This window comes from Aulonocara sp. 'chitande type north' Nkhata Bay, linkage group LG16, assembly GCF_057382095.1.
Source record: "Aulonocara sp. 'chitande type north' Nkhata Bay isolate Kocher_YH1m ecotype deep benthic linkage group LG16, A_spYH_male_GT1.1, whole genome shotgun sequence".
In the NCBI taxonomy this organism is placed as follows: domain Eukaryota; kingdom Metazoa; phylum Chordata; class Actinopteri; order Cichliformes; family Cichlidae; genus Aulonocara; species Aulonocara sp. 'chitande type north' Nkhata Bay.
Window position 1 is genome coordinate 38,408,318 of NC_141359.1, and position 13,172 is coordinate 38,421,489.

General features: G+C 40.2%; 1 long non-coding RNA gene across 1 annotated transcript; it reads left to right on the forward strand.

Annotated features, from left to right (window-relative positions):
- The first annotated feature begins 444 nt into the window (after nt 1-444).
- LOC147312082 (uncharacterized) lies at nt 445-1,932 on the forward strand. The gene is made up of 2 exons (XR_015125397.1): nt 445-1,035; nt 1,338-1,932. It is a non-coding gene; the product is annotated as an uncharacterized LOC147312082 (long non-coding RNA).
- Nucleotides 1,933-13,172: the final 11,240 nt, after the last annotated feature.

The following is a 13,172-nucleotide window of genomic DNA, read 5'->3' on the forward strand; positions in this document are numbered from 1 at the left end:
CACCTCCGCACATCCTCCTCAGACACAGTGTGCGCACTGACGTCATCCGCGGTGCGCACACTGTCCGGTCTCATGGTGTTCACTGTGTCGAATCTAGCGTAGAATACGTTTAGATCCTCACACAGAGAGTACTAGAATGTTGCTCCTTATGTGAGCATTCTGTGCCACTCGTGCTATTTCTCTTTTAGCTGTGGGAAGCATAATCAGCATACTCCTACAAAGTCAACAAATGGGATCTACTCTTGAGATATATTCTAGGTAATTGTTGTTTATATTGTTGGGGCGTGAGCAGACAAAGTGCCTGTCATGGGGCTCCCATGTTGCTGTTCTATAAATAGTTCTGTTTAATCATGTTGTGGTAGAAAGGCAGAAAATATTTTATTAGGAAAACCTGCTACTAGTCTTGGTCAAGATGGCAATTATTCATTCAGGATTGTTGTGTAACCCACATAAAATGGGGGTACCACTTTAAGGACTGATATGAGGAGAGATGGACAGCCTGCCCAACCAATCGAAATGCACAGGTCCCAGTATGTTTTGACCAATGGGAGAGCAGTCTGCCGCTGTATGTCCCACCTACGTGCTCTGTGTTTGCTGCTATGTGTGGAGGTAGTCGCGTGCTGGCAGGAGAAAAGAGAGACTGAAGCTTTTGAGCTGGAAAAAAAGTATTAGATATAAGTTGCAACCAACTGTGTTGCACATAAGTTCACTGGTTATCAGCTACCTTTCATGTTAAAAGTAGCCACAGTGAGTAAGCAGGCAAATGCTGCATTTTTCTGGTGACTTTAAAAAGTACTGCGTGGAGCTAAACTGTTAGCCTTTGTTAGCTCTGGTTGCTATCAACTGCCTGGAAGTTCATCTCAATCTGCTTCCAGAAGTAAGGTAACACTTGAAGCGCAACTTATGTTTATTTTTCCTTCATGTCGTATTACGGTTATTAAAGAGAAAACATGTCCTGTTACGTTATTTAGAGCCCTGCATTTTCCGACCGAGAGACACTATGCCATTGTCTTCAGCCGTGATGCGCTGAGATCGGTGAGCACATGTTGTATGTCTCAGTTAGTTCATGTCTGTTTCACATTTTATCGTTGAGAAACTGAATTAATCTCAATTGTTTGATTAATAATTGTCGCATATGCGACATATATGCATATGCACTGACTTTACTTGGTTTAATGCATAGTTTGTGTAAGAGAGATGTTTTATTTTTGCAAAATTGAGTATTTTTATTGCAAATTTATGTTGAATGTGATTTAAACAAAATCCTAAGTTGTGAATTATAGCTAGAACAGCATAATTAATATTTGAATTGCTCTTCTGACCCTGTCTGTTGACAGGTCAGGTTTTTTTTGTATGCTGAATTGTTCCTGAGGTGGATTCCTCCAGTGAAATAGATGGCGAGCCTTCCCACCTGGACTTAGAGAGACTGAGATTCGCTTCTTTTCCACTTGATGATCTGCTGCACCTTGCGGTGTGGTAGGACTGTATCACTCACACTTTCACGCACAGCTGGTTATACATAAGACCACTGACTGACATTCTTTCATCCCTATTTTCTTTCACACCCTAGGAATTTTTTGGACTTTACCCCTTGGACATTTTTTATTTGGGACTTTAAATAATGAGCTGTTGTGTAGAGCATTCTCCACATGTGAAAAGAGTGTGAAATTTTCATTTGAATGTGCATTGGATTTGTGTAATCTGTTTCTATAAGAGTTAAGGAGTCAGGTTACTAGGGTGCACCCGAGCATTGAAACCCGAACATTGAAAACCAAAAATAACACTTGGCCAAGTCATTGCTTTAGTAGTTTGTGTTTTACTTTTCTTTTAATTTTTGTAAGTTTCCTTTCTACCATTGTAAAGTGTCTTTAACCTGTGCTTGTCAACCTTATGGTTTATGTCACTAAAGTTGGCTGGTTCTTTTGAGTTACATTCTTGTCTCTGTGTCTCATTTGAACACACCCCTGTGCTCCTATAGTCGAGCCTATTGGCCCATTGATATATTCTTTTCAACAATTCCCCTTACTGTGTTACAGTTGGAATAAGAGCAGTGAAGCAAAAAACAAAAGGGCGGAAAGAACTAAATGCTCACATTTAATGATATTGAAAATCTTTTTTACATACACTCACCACAGGCACACATTTCATGGTAATGTGAAGATTTTAATGATTTCATTTTCAGGATCAAATGATTGTACACTGTCTTTACACCTTTAATGCTTTTTAAAGATTAAGAATTGCTATTACATTTTTATTTTCTCTAAACTACACACATACACTCATAAACTCACTTAAATCTGTTACTAAGTGGTGCTTAAGGTTCTATGATGTGCTTTAACATGATATTGACTGCAACTAGTAGTTTCTCTTTGCCAGCGTAAAAAAATGTATTTGTCATGTATGTGTGACCACTTTGCCAAGAGGTGGGAGACAGCCAAAACTGCCACCATCAGATATGAGATAACTGGATAGAATTATCAGGAAGAACCCAGGAACCACTAAGGCTTAAATCTGCCGAGAACTGGAAACTGCTGGAACAGCAGGGTCGCTGTCCACTGTAAGTCAGTTCATCTCCATGGACTGATATGGTGCGAATTATGCTCCAAAACTGGAACATTCAAGGTCAACTGAAAGCTTGAAGCTTCCCACACACAAAAACTTCTCCTTCCTGGAGAAAGATTTTATGGGCGACCGTGGCTCAGGGGGTTGGGAATCGCATCTGTAACCGGAAGGTCGCCAGTTCGATCCCCGTACTCTGTCCTGGTCGTTGTGTCCTTGGGCAAGGCACTTCACCTACCGCCTACTGGTAATGGCCAGAGGGGCCGATGGCGCGATATGGCAGCCTGGCTTCTGTCAGTCTGCCCCAGGGCAGCTGTAGCTACAACTGTAGCTGCCTCCACCAGTGTGTGAATGTGAGAGTGAATGAATAGTGGCATTGTAAAGCGCTTTGGGTGCCTTGAAAAGCGCTATATAAATCCAATCCATTATTATTATTATTATGGTCAGATGATTGAAATATTTGGTCACAATGATAAGATGTATGTTTTTAGGAGTAAAGGTGAGGCTTTCAAATCTTTACTGTCACTACTGAAGCTGTCAAGCATGGTGGTGGTAGCATCACGCTACAGGCGGTTTAGCCACGAGTGGTACTGGTATATTGCAGAAAGTGATATAATACATAATGTAAGTATTGTATATTAAAGGACGAGGGCTGCCTCTAAATTCTTCAACTAGATGGTTGGAACTTGGACAGAACTTGGTTTCTAACAATGATCCCAAACACACATCAGAACTGGTTTTGGACTGGATAATGCAGGGAACCATTAAGGAATGGTCATCTTAAAATCCAGAGCTTAACACTTCTGAAAATGTGTTGAAAATTTGTGGACTATATTGATTGATTGATTGGTAATTTATTTCAACATGTGAACAATATACAAGTACATTTAGAAAAGAAATAAGAGAAAAAAATACTATACAAATTACATACAAAAAACCATTCTGATTAATTTACATGTTGAAAGGGAGTGGGAAGAAGTATACACTTATTTAATCCCACCCCTTTGCCATAAATTATCAGTGAATATTTAGTCAGCTTCCTTACTGATATAATTTGTAATAAAAATAGTGAACAGATTTCTGATATACTATATACTATAATATCACATCATGAATTTTTTGTATTGGCACTGGTACAACCAATTTAGATAAACTCTACTGATTCTACCAAGAAGACTGATCAAATATCCAACCAGAAACTAGTTGATGGCTACCAGTCTGGTCATCTTGTAAATAGAATATCTTGAATAATTCAAAAAGGATCCTGCCTCAATGGATGAATCAGTGCTTGGTGTACAGATATCAGAAAACTTAGCAAAGTACTAATTTAAATTATATCTTTTATCACTTCATTACTAGCAGCATCTCACAAATATACTTTGTTGAATCTATGAACACTAAAGTCATGTCCTTAAGATATCAGGAAAAAAATCCAGCAAAGACGTGAAAGATGCTGGTCCTTCAGTTGATCCATGCACTGTTCACTGAAGCCTCATTAGAAACAGAGTTAAGGCTGTAAAGAAGGAAGGAAATAAGGGAGAAAAGGCTGAGGTATGCCAAATTACTCAAGAACAGCGCATGGACTGACCTTCAGGTAAAGAGACTGCAGACTGCTCCTCACCTGGATGAGTGAGTACACATTTATGATGGGATGATGAATCCGAAAGTTTAATTCTTTGTCAATATGATCAAAAGAAATCAGGAGAGGAGCTGTGAGTGTGTACAGCCAAAGACATTTGTAAAACGTTTTAGAGGTGTTGAGATGCATTTCAGCCGGTGGTGTTGGGAATCTTTGTCAAAACTGAAGGACTTACAGCATGTTAGATTTCATCCGTCGATACCATCTGGAATGCATCTGATTGTTAGTGGTTTATAATAATTAGCCCCCAATAACTGCCAGTGCAGTGAAAGCATACCGAGCCGTGGATTGGTCTCCCCAGAGCTCGGACCTCAACATTATTGAAGCGGTATGAGATTATCTGGACAGAAAAAATAACCAAAAGACAGCCAACATCCAAAGAACACCTCTGAAGCTCCTTCAGAGAGCCTGGAGAACTGTTCCTCACTGTTCCTCAAGACCACTTTAAGAAATGAAAGAGAGCTGCCTAAGAGACCTCAGTCTGTGCTGAAAAACACCAAATATTGTCTTCAAAGCTCAATCTAAATGTGCAAACTCTGTTTGCCTTATATGCTATATTTCCCTATTTTTCAAGCAAAATAAAGAGAAATGTCTAATTAGTGAGAAATGTCCTCAGTCTATATAAATATTGTTAGGATGCCTGGGTCGCTGACCCAGGGTATTTGAGTTTATTATATTATTTATACTTTTTAGTCTTTGGTTTCTTTGAGTTCTGTCTTATGGTTTATGTCTCTGTCTTCTTTAGTTGCTCTGTCTCCCCTATCACCTGTATCCCCTTGTCTAGTTTGCGTCTCTGTGTATCCTTAGTTCCTATATCCCCGTGTTCAGTCAGTGTTTGTGTCTGCCCTGGTCCCATGTCTCTGTTCCCTCTGTAGTGCCTGCATGTGAGTCTGTGTTATGTGTTTCCTGTTTTACTTTGAAGGTCTCTGTCTTATCTCAGTGTGTTCAGTTTACGCTTCCTTTTGTCTCGTCAGTTCTGATTTGCCCCAGCTGTGTTTCCCTCCTGTTATTCATTCCCTGATTGCTCCTTCTGTGTATTTAAGCCCTGTGTTTCTCTGTGTCCGTGTCGCGATCTACCGTTTACCAAGCTGTGTGTTCTGTCAGTCCTCCGGTGTTAGTTTATTGGGTGGATGCCGTAGGCATCCACACTATTGAGATCCTGTTTCTCTTTATTCTTTATCCTTTATTATTCTAGTTGCTCCGTTTCTTTGCCGCTTAACTACTCCCTCAGTTTTCAGCCGATTTTTACCATTCAAACTCTAAACTGTTCTGCTATTTCTGCTTTCGACTGCTATATCTTTTGGTACTTATTACTATTATACTTTTTAAAATATTACACTTTTTTCCTTTAATTTGTCCCATTGAAATGAATGGGAAACTTCTACAATTCTGCTAAAACTTGCTTGTCTTTGAAACTTAACTACTTCCTCATACTTTCACCTAGAAACTCCATTCAAACTTTAAAACGTTCTCAGATGATTGGGCTATTCCTGTGTGATTCAGCTTTTTCATATCTGTTACCGTTTTCATGTAATGACTCTTTAAGTTTTCAGTTACAACTTTGTGATTTTTCAGAAAATACATGTGTTGCTATGGTTGCTATGCAATTAACTCCCACTGCACACTCGTCCGTTCTGAATTTTCTCTTCATGTCTGAACAACTCCTTGCTACTCGCTCAATTTCCACTCAACTTCCACAAATTATACATCAAAACGTAGGTATTTTTGCTGGCTTTAAGACAGTGTCACTATAATTATTGTGAGAGTTACGTTTTTTTCACAATTTGCCTCGAAGTGACACATGGTCTAAAAACTCCCCATTCAAAGTCTATGGGGAGGTTGTGAAACTCAGAGCTGAAATACTGAAACTGAAGGCATTTTCAAATCGTCATATCTCCTTAACGAAGCAAAGTTAAGACATGAGGCTTGTCCCTGTATATCTTCAGACACTCCTGACACTCACAATTCAAGAATTATTTTCTCACCTATTACCGTTCTGAGATGAGTTAGACTTGTTTGAGGGGTGGAAATCTGTCCTCCTCTCATTTTTCAAATTCCGAAAATGAAGCCGTTTCTTCTCTCGTCATATCTCCGCGACGGAGATACAAAGAGCTATGTAAATCGCAGTCAAAGTACACCAAAGTCCGCTGATTCACCCAGTGCAAGAATTATGCTTCTATCCCACCTAGTTTTTGAGTTACACGACGTTTTGTAACTCCAAAAAACGGCGTTTTTCGCGTCTCACCGCGATCTAATTCTGACTCCTCATCACCCTTTTTTTCAAAGCGCCCGCCCCCTTAGAGGTGGCGCGATTGGTAATGACACCGCTCTTCAGACCAGAGGTCGTGGGTTCGATTCCACCTTGGCCCACATGTTTTTTTTTTAACTACAAATTTATACACTATCACAGACCGGTAATTCATATTGATAATTTATTACAATTCTGCAAAGTTTAATGATTTTAGCAGCTTTTCTAATATGGACCTCAGATTCTGGTTAACAGTCTATGGCAGAAATACATACAAGTACACAGCCTGATGAAGCAGACAGAAGCAGTACCTCTGATTGGTTCCGCAGTTTCACCTCTTATCAGCACAAATCTCACCCTCTTCTGCTGTTTTCACCTCTTTTCTGCTAATTTGAGCTTCTGTTCCACAGTGCACTCAGCCTCTTCTGCTGTTTTCATTAGAATTTTAAGCTTTTCCACCTTTTTTCAGTTACGTGAGAACCAGTTTGGCTCAATGAGTAGCTGAAAAATATCAGCCTCTTCTGCTGTTTTAGCAGGATTTCAGAGTTCAGCTTTTTCACTTGTTTTAAGCACAAATTTCAGTTTCTTTACCTCATTTCACAACAAAGTTCTTCCTCTTCACCTCTTTTCTGCTAATTTGAGCTGCTGCTCCACAGTGCACATTTTCCCTCTCATCATATCTTTGCTTGTGACCAGAACTCATTTGGCTCAGAGGGTAGGGCATCTGTCGTGAGACCCGGTGGCAGAGGTTCGAATCCTACCTGTGACAGCTGCTACACATGTTCACTGCTTGCATGCGCTCTGCTTTCTTGACACTCTCCAGTGTGTCATTACACATACAGCCATCTTCAGCAAGCACTTCTGCTTCTACACTTCTTTTCAACTCGGCTTTTTGCTTCTTTACCTCTTTTCAGCAGAAATTATTCCTCTTCACCTCTTTTCTGCTAATTAGAGCTCCTGCTCCACAGTGCACTTAGCCTCTTCTGCTGTTTTCATTAGAATTTTAAGCTTTTCCACCTTTTTTCAGTTACGTGAGAACCAGTTTGGCTCAGTGAGTAGCTGAAAAATATCAGCCTCTACTACTGTTTTAGCAGGATTTCAGAGTTCAGCTTTTTCACTTGTTTTAAGCACAAATTTCAGTTTCTTTACCTCATTTCACAACAAAGTTCTTCCTCTTCACCTCTTTTCTGCTAATTTGAGCTTCTGCTCCACAGTGCACATTTTCTCTCTCATCATATATTTGCTTGAGACCAGAACTCATTTGGCTCAGAGGGTAGGGCAGCTGCCGTGAGACCCGGGGGCAGAGTTTCGAATCCTACCTGTGACAGTTGCTACACATGTTCCCTGCTTGCATGCGCTCTGCTTTCTTGACACTCTCCAGTGTGTCATTACACATACAGCCATCTTCAGCAAGCACTTCTACACCTCTTTTCAACTCATCTTTTTGCTTCTTTACCTCTTTTCAGCAGAACTTCTTCTGATTCACCTCTTTTCTGCTAAATGTTTAGCCTTTTCACCTCTTATTAGCACAATACTAAGCAGCTTCTGCTAATTTCACCAGAATTGTCAGTCTCTCCACCTCTTCTTTGTAAGAATCAGTTTGGTCCAGTAAGGTGAGACGCCGCCTATAGATCAGAAAGGCCAGGTTCGAATCTTGCTCAGGGCAATGTTTTTTGTTTTTTCAACTTTTTCTGCTTTTTTCAGCAGAAATCTTCAGCGTAAGGCATCCACACAGCATTTTCGCAGGAAATGCAATTTTTTCTAGTTTTGATTGTTTCCAGTTATTGTGTGGATGCTTTAAGCATCCACACTATTGAGTTCCTTCTTGGTGTTTCCGTACATTTTTCGCCGTGGATCTACTTCCACAATTTTCAGCCGATTTTCACCGTTCAAATTTTAAACTATTCTGCTATTTCTGCTAATAACGGCTATGTCTTTTGGTATTTTTCACTATTATACTTTTTAAAATATTAAGCTTTTTTCCTTTAATTTGAAATGAATGGGAAACTTTGCAATTCTGCTAAAATTAGCTTGTTTTTGAAACTTAACTACTTCCTCATATTTTCACGTAGAACAACCATTCAAACTTTAAAATGTTCTCAAATTATTGGGCTATTCAGGTATAAATCAGCTTTTTCAAATCTTTTACCGTTTTACTTTTATGCTTCTTAAAGTTTTGAGTTGCAAAATTGTGATTTCTCACAAAATACATGCATTGTTATTGTTGTCACTGAAGGTTTCGCAGTCTTCTCTTCATGTCCGAACAACTTCTTGCTACTTGCTCAAATTTCACTCAACTTCCACAAATTATACATCAAAACGTAGGTATTTTTGCTGGCTTTCTGAAAATGTCACTATCATTGTTGTGGAATTTATAGAATTTTGGCAAATCTCCTCAGACCAACAGAAAGTCGGAAAACTCTCCATAGAAAGTCAATGGAGAGTTTGTTCAAAATCACCGCTTGATTTCTGTAATGAGAGGCATTTTCGAATTGTCATATCTCCTTAATCTCCTTTGTGCTAAACCAGAGTATTTGTGCTGAAACACAGTATTTCTGCCAAATGATAGTATTTCTGTCAAATGATAGTATTTGTGCTAAACCATAGTATTAATTTAAAATGACAATATTCATAGTTCATCACAGTGTCTCTGGTAAATCACAGTATTTCTGCTATGTTGTACTATTTTTCTAAATCATAGTGTTTCCGTAATGTTTAAGTATTTTTGGCTAAATATATTCTTTCTGTTATCTTATACTATTTTTCCTAAATTCTTGTATTTTTGAGAAGTTATCATGTTTCTGGTAAGTTACAATATTTCTGCTAAGTTCTGCTATGCTATTGTATTTCTGCCAAGTATTATGTTTCCTCTAAGATGTTGCAGTTCTGCTAAGTTATTCCATTTTAGCAAAGTTCCTTTGCTTCTGCAAAGTTTTTACAATTTCTGCAACTTTTCAGCTAGTTTTTGCATACAGCTTCAGCTTTAAAGCATCCACACTGCATTTTCGCAGGAAATGCAAATTTTTCTAGTGTTATATTTGAGTTTAACATTAAAGCGGTTTTGAGTTCACATCTGTCTCTGGAGTCTGCACCTTGGGTCCTATCTCTGTCCGCACACAGCCGTCATCTAACAAATACCTGACCCCCATCGTGAGCAAATGCTTCGAGAAGCTGGTCAGGGACTTCATCTGCTCTGCACTACCCGACTCACTGGACCCTCTACAGTTTGCATACCGCCACAACAGGTCCACTGATGATGCCATAGCCCTGACACTACATACTGCCCTGTCACACCTGGAGAAGAGAGACACGTATGTGAGAATGCTGTTTGTAGATTACAGCTCAGCATTCAATACCATCGTTCCCTCGAAGCTGGACAGGAAACTGCAGGATCTAGGACTGAGCAGCTCCCTCTGCAGCTGGATCCTTAGCTTCCTGTCTGACAGACGCCAGGTGGTCAGACTGGGCAGCATCACCTCATCCCCCGTCACACTGAACACTGGTGCTCCACAGGGGTGTGTACTGAGCCCTCTCCTGTACTCACTCTACACCTACGACTGCACAGCCACTAACAGCTCCAACATCATTGTGAAGTTTGCGGACGACACTACAGTGGTGGGTCTTATCACCAACGGTGATGAGACGGCTTACAGGGAGGAGGTCAGCGCCCTGACCCACTGGTGTCAAGACAACCATCTCACCCTCAACGTCGCAAAGACAAAGGAGTTGATAGTGGACTTCCGGAGGTGCAGAGAAGTACACACCCCCATCACCATCAACGGCGCTGCTGTGGAGAGAGTGAGCAGCTTCCGGTTCCTTGGCGTACACCTGGCTGAGGATCTTACGTGGTCAGTACACACAAACAAAACAGTGAAGAAGGCCCAGCAGCGCCTCTTCTTTCTCAGGAGACTGAAAAGATTCGGCATGAGCCCCCGCATCCTCAGGACCTTCTATCGCTGTGCCATTGAGAGCATCCTCACTGGATGCATCACCACCTGGTACGGCAACAGCACCGCCTACAACTGCAAAGCTCTCCAGCGAGTAGTGCGGTGCTCTGAACGGATAATTGGAGGTGAGCTTCCCTCCCTCCAAGACATCTACAGGAAGCGGTGCCTGAGGAAAGCGGGGAGGATCATCAAGGACTCCAGTCACCCCAGCCATAAACTGTTCAGACTGCTTCCATCAGGAAGGAGGTTCTGCAGCATCCGGTCCCGTACCAGCAGACTGAGAGACAGCTTCTTCCACCAGGCCATCAGACTGCTGAACACGTCATAGACACCTCAGCTTCACTACTGGAACTTCAACATTATGCACTCCATACTGTATATAAATGCCACTTGTTTTGCACATATTCAACTCTGTATATTTTATATATTTTATTATTATTATTATTATTATTATTATTATTATTATTATTTTATTTTATTTTTTTACTATTTAATTTGTAAAATGTGTATACACACACACACACACACACGTAGGAAAATATTTAGTATACACATCCAGAAATGCATACACTATTATATATTGTACATATATTTATTAGTTTCAGGTTGGCCATTCTTGTATTTTGCTCGTTTGTGTTGTTGTGTTTGCACATCTCTGTTGCTTATGGGGCTCGCACACAAGAATTTCACTCGCATGTGCTGTGCCAGTGTGCCTGCACATGTGATGTGACAATAAAAAGTGATTTGATTTGATTTGATTTGAAATATGAGCAGTGACACATTTCTCCCCAACAGTCTTATTAATTTTCACATTCTACATCACTTTCTTTTTTCTGTTTCTGAAAACAGTGAATCTATGTGACATTGCTTTGAACCAGAAAAGATAAATAAAGCAATCACATTCAGTATTTCAATCTTTTTGTATTTTTTATTTCTGTATATGCATGTTTCCACATCAGACTCTCTCTGTGAGGTTTCTAAAGTGCAGAGTACTTGTAACTAAAAGAAAATCAGCAACTGTTTGTAGTGTAGGACAATCATAAGGCTGTCGTTCAAGCCAATAACGAAAACGCTTTGAAGTTTCATCAGAAAATTCTTTGGGCAGTTTCTCGCCTCTGTCATTTGTCCAAAACAAAAAGGAAAAAAAACCTGGTGCCAGGTGAAAAGTGATGAGAGACAAATGATTATTTGTAGGAAACTGAGCCACAGGATAAAAACAGACACGTAGTCACAGCTTTATTGACTCAAAGTGAAACGGTGACGTTAAAGAGAGAACGTGTGAATACGTGCGATACTGCACCTACACGCATGCCAGAATCTGAAAGTACTTCAATTGTCACAGCCTCGAAGCCGACTGAGACCAAAGTGCCCGACGATTATGCTGCATTGGAGCTTTCATCGCCCGCTATTGTTATCAGAGTTGATGGCTGTCTGTCTGTCTTTCAGTCAAGATATTTTCCTTCTTTAACTCGCTTCAGCTCGGCCTGTAGCCGCAATGACAACAGGCGTCCCTGCGGGTCAGGTAATGGCTTTTCATCTTTGCTTCCCTAAAGGCTTTATAGTGACACCACCCAAAGAAAAATCTATCTGTGCTCTCCTGTCGGTCACGTCCTTGTACACACCACTCTTCTTCTCACTTCCAAATAGTTACAGCGTTGTCAGAAAGACACAAAGATGGTTATTACTTCATTGTAGCTTGTAAAAGAAACTTGTACAAGAAACTAACCCACTTGAGTGGAATTCAGTAATAAATCCCACAAAATTATATAGAGATATTATTTAGCAGTAATTTATTCATCTGTGATCTCCACCCTGCTTTTGTTCCTGTACAGAAAACCCCAAACAAACCTCTTAAAAACCACAAGACCACAGAGAAGTCTCAGACACGGTGAGAGCAGCGTGTTCTCTGTGGACTGTCCCACTCCCACAGGTAAGCAAGAGACACCTGAAAGCTTTAGCTGTCGTTTATGTGCAAATCATCATCATTTTGACCAAATCAAAACTGCATAAAAATGTTTTCTTGCAGATGAGTTTTGCATTTCTTCTACTGACTCACTCACAACGTGAAGATAAGAATATAAAACAGTTTCAGGACACTGGGGCCGCCTTGAAACCGCATCAGTGTTGTCGGGTTTGTTGACAGTGCTGCCACTGCAGGGAAAGATAAGCATATTAATTTCTTATTGTCACTAAACCTTATTAAGCTACAAACTACCTCAGACACAATTAGTCACTTTAATTGCTAAAATTGTGAGATTTTGGTAATGTTTGAGGCAACATTAGCCTTTCTGGGTCATCATCCCTTCCCTGGGGATGGGGGATGAATTCTTCATCTACGTGGTCATTGAAGGAGAAAAGAGGAAACGTGTTGCCCTTGCTCCTGTAATTAAGGTTTTGATTTAAGATTTTAGCACCAGGGGATAAATGATATCGCACATGTGCCCTTTAATGAAGAAGAATGTGCTCTTTATTCATCTATTCTGAATCTGATTTAGACATGCATAACGCTGAGTGCTGCAGTCTTTTCAGCTGGGGGGGGGACCAGAGGCAACGTTTCACTATTCTGGTCAGATGTAGTTTTGGGGGCTGGAAAAGTAGCAGAAACACAATGATGTTAAGGTATGAGTTTAGAACAGCACGTGTTGAATTTTGCAACCACAGATAGTACAATAGAATTAAAACTACTTAATTAATTTTAGAAACTGCAATTGAACCATTGCCTTTCATTTCAAAGATTTCTTCCTAACGGCTGCGTAGAAAGGATTAAATATTAAATACC